Genomic DNA, 6,809 nt, shown 5'->3' with positions numbered 1-6,809 from the left:
GGCTAGGGAATAAAAAGAAATAGAAGTTTGTCTGATTTTTGCTGAACTTAGTGTAAAAAAAAAAATGAGTCATCCAAAGGTTGGGTTGGCCTTGAGAAACAGGAGAACAGGTCACTGTTCCCACCACAAAATTCCCAGAAAGGAGTCTCCAGGTCTCAGCTGCCTTCAGTGATATGAGTTGTGCCCTCAAGTGACGGTTCTTATCCTTGTACAAGTGGCCTAGACCCACATCTCATTTCCAGATGACCTACAATGCCTGCAGAGAAAGGTTGGTGTCAACAAGGTTGATGCCTCTGCAACCCAGTCAGAAAATACCCTTTAATACAACCACACATGTGGACAACTGAATCAAGACGGTGGTATCTCCAGTTGGAGCACCAGTGGCAACACAGAGGTGGCTGCTGCTTCACCTCTTTGAAGTAGGGATCTACTGGACGTTGACTTAAGGGTTGTCCACAGCTGCCCAGCACTGAGACATGTTCCTCACTGAAATCCAAGAGCAAGTTCGAGAGTAGTCCATGTGAATAATTAACTCCTTTTAAAATGTAAATGGTCAGGCTGGAAGATGACAGATTTCTTCGGGTTAACTAGAAGACCCAATTTCAGATTATTTTTTTCTTACCCAAGAAAACTCATGTACATGCAAATTTTGGATGGGGAGGGTTGTCAATCTAGTTTTTTAATCGGTTACATTTTGTTTTAATTAAAACATTTCTAAAAACTTCAATTTAAAGCTGAAACCGTTAACACCTCATTTTCATTCAAACATTGTTTTGTAATGAACAGTCAAAATATTTCCCCTGAAATAACCTTAATGGAACTTTCCCACTTTCTCTTCTTCAGTGGTTATCAGCCATTCACCCAGATAGACCCAACACCTGAAATTGCAGTCAACCCAAAGCTCTATGTATTTTTCAGCATGAAGAAATCAATTTAAAAATTAATTGGCCCAGCTTGATTTCTGGCTTCCTTTGGGTCAATTAAGAGGAAGCACAAAGTAATTTTACATATTTGAACTTACAGTCAGCTGGCCATGCTCCCTGGCATGGTCTGGCACAAGGGACAAGACCTTGCTCTTCTGTCACAGCCCCAATGCAGTGACAATAAAAAGGGTCATTGTTGCTAGGAAAGTGTCCCGTTCCTCATTCTTCTGTCACTGGGAAGTGCTATCTTATAATCAGCGAGTCATTTGTTTTGTTGATGTCTCCCACAATTGTTTCCATATAACCATTAATGAAATTCAATAGAGATACCAACACAGAAATGCCCCAGTAAGTCCCACTTACACCAGGAAAGCCAGGGAATGGCAGTTTTAAAGACTTAAAGACTGAATATTCAGGTTTCCTCTGCTACATGGTAATTTTGCTATCACAGTCTAACCTCTTTTATATATATGTATATATATACATATATATATATATATAAAGAGAGAAAGAGAGAGAGATCTATATGGGGGGGGGGGAAACCATCTGGAGTGTTTCCAGCACCTTGTGATTTAATTCCTTTTTTTCACAGACTGTCTGCTAAGTGTGTTTTATTTTAGATCAAGGAAGATAGAAGGGGAGGGAAAGAAAAAAAAGAATTACAAGGAAGAGGTGGCAGACTGCATATCGAAACCAGGCTCAGACTCGCTTCTCTCGCTGCACGTTGTACAACCAAGTGCTGTATCTCAGGAGATGCGCACAAGGGAGCGAGACATCCCAAAACACCAGGGAAAAATCATTCCATGGGAGGAGCAGCACCAAAAGATCTGTAAACAGCTCCCAGGTCAGAGGTGAGGAAGAAATTTTTTGCCATGAGAGTGGTAAGACACTGTCCCAGGTTGGGCAGAGAGGTGGTGGATGAACCATCCCTGGAGACATCTCGGGCCAGGCTGGACGGGGCTCTGAGCAACCTGAGCTGGTGAAGATGTCCCTGCTCATGGCAGGAGGGTTGGACTAGATGAGCTTTGAAGGTCCCTTCCAACCCAAACTATTCTATTGTTACACAATTCTATGGAATCCTCACCAATCTCTATGCTACCTGAGAAATCTAGAAAGCTGTATAACACCAGCACCTCCCTCCCCAACCAGGGGACACCCCTGAGCCATGTCAAGATAAGCCCCAAGCTGCAGTGGTTGAATGTGGATTTTAAGGTAAGTGAAGATCAGATGTGGGGCAACATCTTGATTTCAAGCTGTCATCTCCCATCCTTTCCATCTGCTTTATCGAGAAGGGCCAAGACACCCATCACTCACAGCAGCCAATACCTGGACTTGCTCTAACCTTGCAAAAGGAGGATGGTGCAGAGCCCATGTAGTCTGAGCCTCAGGGTGGCCAAGTCATCCTGGTCACTGTTGCCTTCAGCATCTCAATGTGCTGCAGAACACCCTGGGTCATCCACTGCAAGAGGTTTGCAATTCCCCAGCCCCAAGATGCTGGTGGAAGAACCCCTGCCTGCCTCTTGGAGGGGGAGGAGAAGGAGGAAGGGGGCTATTACACAATGGTTTTGTTCCACTGACGATTCCCCTCTGTCAGCTGGAACAGGCTGCTCATAAATCACAGCTTTCTGGAGGGGTTTCAAGAGCTTTGCATTCTTAGATCATTGTCTCTCCTCCCCGGGAACAATGCGGGTTGGAGGGAGCTGCTCCCAAAATGCCATGTGCTACGAGGGGATTTCATTTAGGATGGGGATTGCTCGGGGAGACAGAGGGAGTTTTTCCCAGTTGTTTTATCTTGCAGCCTGGGTAGCTAAGGAGGCAACTCAAGGGGAAGCAGGAATGTTGTTAACAATGCTCTGCAGAGATTTGCAAAGGTCACCTCCTTCCAACCACCCCAGAAAGGTAGTTAGAACAATTATCCTCTGATTATAAGGTGGAAAATGACACAGGGACGTCCCATACTGTGGCTGCCCAGTCTGAGATACAGCTGAGGACCTTCTGGCCTTTCAGATGTGAACACCTTGGCATGCTCAGCGTGTCCTCTGGAAGCTGCTGGGACTGGGCTTTTAGACAAAAGCCTGTCCTGCAGGTGAATTAAAACTGGAAGCCTGTTGCAAGGCTTCTAACCAAACCAGAGGGATCAAGTTCTTAATGCTATTAGGCTCACTCTGTGAAAACAGCAGCTCGTTAGACTGCCCTGTCCCCCATGGGGCTTTGGCATGTGGTTTACCAAGGGTCAGCTCTGCCTGCTTGATTTTCAGCATGGTTCCTGGGATGGTGTTGGTCCAGTCCAGCCAGAACTGGCTCAAACATCTGGCAAGTACGTCTCAGGAGTAAGTGTCAGCCAGGCCCTATCCCAAATAGGCAATCTGGGTGCAACCACCTCATTTAGGGCATGAGGGTTTAACCATATGAGCCTGTCTGGGCCATATAAGTTGGTCTTGGGGACAGAGGAGGGAGCCTGCTGCCCTCCAGTTCACCAGTTTAGTCACAGCATCTGCATGAAGAAAGGCAGTCAGGACCGTGGGCAATGAACCTTTCTAATAAAGCAGCAGTCAAGACTCCAAGTCTTGCACAGGGACAGTTCCCCAGTGCACTTTTAAGCCAAGGCTGTGGAGATCAAGTTTTCTGGAGTCACGACACACAAACCTCCCTCCCAAAGGTAAGATCAGTCATGTGGAGGGGAACACCAAGAGCTGCATCTCCACCAGCAGCCAGGACTCAAGGCCAAGTGGCCTGAACAGTTTCATATTATTAACCACAGAACAGGGCATCCACAGACAAATTACACCTTAGGACTGGTCCCTGACCCAGGCAAGCTCCCAGACCTTGCCTGGGAATTGCTGTCCCATGCCTAAATCCTGCCAGGTGACCACTGAACTCTATAACCTGGAAATGCTTCTCAGCCTTTTGGTTTGCTAGCACAAGCCTAACGACAGCACAAAACTTAGCAGTATTCTTCCCTGCTTAGGTCTCTTATAAGCCCACCCAACACAGGCAGAAGACACAAGTCCTCTCAAATCCCCGTGGGAAAGCTTGGCTGGCTTCTAAAGAAAGGTGACTATAAAATCTTAATTATCTTCATTAGCTACCAGTCTGCTCTGAGTGGTGGTCCCAGGGATGTCAGAATTTTCCCTAGACATATTGGTAACAAGATGCAATTAAAAATAAATTGGGGGATTATTTATCAGACAGTTCTTTGTCATATAAGAGGAGAGGACGGTGGAGGGAAGATGGTCTGGGGGCCATATCGGGGTGAGAAGCAGCCTCCAACACCTATCCAAAGGATGGTGTGTTGTAGTGTTCCTGGAAATCCTTCTGCGGGAAAAAAAAAAACAACCATCAAAAGGAAATTAAAGATCTTCCAGTGTGTGCCCTGGGTGGGATCAGCCAAAAAGCCACAGAGCAGGGCTGAGCCACTGCCCTGCACAAAGGGGAAAGTTTTAGCCAAGGGGCTGGCTCTATATAGGCAGCCACACTGCCTGGGAACAGCCCTTCTTTGGGTTTTTTACCATTTTCTTACTCAGTATTTCTTCCATTTTCCTGTCCGGAGGGAGGAAGGCTCCCAGGTTTGAGTCTGGTTTGAGAGCAACCAAGTCAGAAGGGGCATGTGATGGTTCAGTGGTCTGGGCAGTCCCCAGGAGAGTGGAAACTCTGGATTTCTCACCACTTCTGTGCCTTCAGCTGTGACTGTTTGACGCAAACTACACTGAGAGACTGGGAGATTTGTCACGTATCACAGTGGAAAGAGAAATTTGTCCCACCATTCTGCTCTGGCAGAGAAGGAAAGGGTTTAGTGCCAGGACTTCAGTGCTAAGGGTTTTCTTCATACCCCCAAAATGCAATCCTTCTTCCTTGCCCAAATTTAAAGTCATTGCTGCCAAAGAAGAAAAGCAAATTCCGTTGTATGCTCTGTCTCACCCTGGCGTCCCACATCTGTTTTGGCAGAGCAGCTTGTACATCAGTCTACATACAATCACGTCCTGTAGCTTGGGGTCTCCGAGTCCCTGTCTTCTTGCTCTTTATACATCCAGAAATTAATCCCTGGAGGATGTGCTCCATGATCTTTCCAGGGACCAAGGTGAGGAGGACCTCTGTGGTTCTCCACGTCCTCCTTTTTCCCTTTCTTAAGATGTGTATAATGCTTGGAGACACCTGATAGGTGGACAGAGACCAGGCATCATGGGTTTTTTTTGTCAATGACAGGCAGCAGCCTCACAATCACATCAGAGAGCTCCATCAGAGCATGAGGGTGAATCTAATCCAGTTTCATGGGTGCAAATACATTTAATTTCACTAAATAGTCCCTAAACTTTTTCTTCCCCCACTGCTAGCTGTTCTTTTCCTTCCAAAATGCTGTTGTTGTGTGCAGAGGCTTGGAGCAAGTCTGACCGAAAAAAAAATGAGGCAAAAAGCAGCATTCAACCTTTTCCATAATCATCCATCACTAGCCTATTCCACCATCCAACAATCAATCCACATTTTCCCTGAAGTATGTTGTTAAAATACTTGCTAACCCCCTTTTTGTTACTCTTAGCATCCCTGGCCTGTCTTTGCTCCAGCTGGTCTTTAGTCCTGCTGCTTTTATCCCTAAGTACCCAAGAAATTCATTTGCACTCTTCTTTCATTTTCTCTCCTTATTTCCATTTCTTGCATGCTCCCTTTTAGCAGCTTATTTCACTAAGGAGCATCTTAATTAGCCAAGCAGGTTTTGTGCTGAAATTCCTGATTTTCATGTGCAAAGGAAGGCTTTGTTCCCAAGCTCTGAATGAGTTTTCTTCAAAAAAGATCCCACAGCTGTCTTGGACACTTCCCCTCATAGAAACATCACAATTCCCCAAATAAGCTGAAGTAAATTCTCCTGAGGTGCAGAGTCCTCAGGACTACAGCTTGTCTTCTCATGTATCTCCAGATGCAAGTCCAGTCATCTCACAGCTATAAGAGACCAAGCTGCCATCCTTGACCACACTTGTCCTCTGCTCCTCCACATTTTTGAGCAGCATATCAAACGAATGGATGAACATGGACAGGCATTGATAAAGGACAGCTGATGAGCTTAAAAGTTAGCAAGAATAAGGCAATGTTGGTAGTTAAAGACAGAGAACAGACCTTGACAGTGGAAGTTTTACTTTCCCAGAAAAATGGGTTAGAAATAGGACAAGTTGTAATGGTTTTAAACTAAAGGAGGGGAGATTCAGGCCAGACGTGAGGAAGAAATTGTTTACACTGAGGGTGGTGAGAGCCTGGCCCAGGTTGACCAGAGAGGTGGTGGATGAACCATCCCTGGAGACATCCCAGGCCAGGCTGGACGGGGCTCTGAGCAACCTGAGCTGGTGAAGATGTCCCTGCTCATGGCAGGGGTGCCACTGGGAGAGATTGGAATATCCTTCCCACCAAAAGTATTCTATTATTCTGTGAAATAGGGCCAGTCCTGCTCTCTCTGGAACTGGCCTGGATCCCTTCCATGTGCCAAACTACCTGACAGCTAACCACCCTCCATGGTTCAGTCACATTAGTTAAAATCTGGATGTCTTCATCGAATCCTGTGTTAAGTTTTGGGCCCCTCATGACAAGAAAGGCCTTGAGGTGCTGGAGTGAGTTGAGAGAAGGGAACGGAGCTGGTGAGTGGCTGGAGCACAAGTGTGATGGGAGCAGCTGAGGGACCTGGGGGTTCAGCTGGAGAACAGGAGCTGAGGGGAGACCTTCTGATCTCTGAACTGCCTGAAAGGAGCTTGGAGCACGGAGTTGTTCTCTGCTCCCAAGTAACAAGTGATAGGACAAGAGGAAATGGCCTCAGTTGCACCAGGGAAGGTTCAGATTGGATATTAGGAAAATTTCTTCCCCAAAGGGCTGTTGGGCATTGGAACAGGTTGCCCAGGGCAGTGCTGG

Source organism: Columba livia, chromosome 3 (assembly GCF_036013475.1).
Source record: "Columba livia isolate bColLiv1 breed racing homer chromosome 3, bColLiv1.pat.W.v2, whole genome shotgun sequence".
Lineage (NCBI taxonomy): Eukaryota > Metazoa > Chordata > Aves > Columbiformes > Columbidae > Columba > Columba livia.
This window is presented reverse-complemented; position numbering follows the sequence as displayed.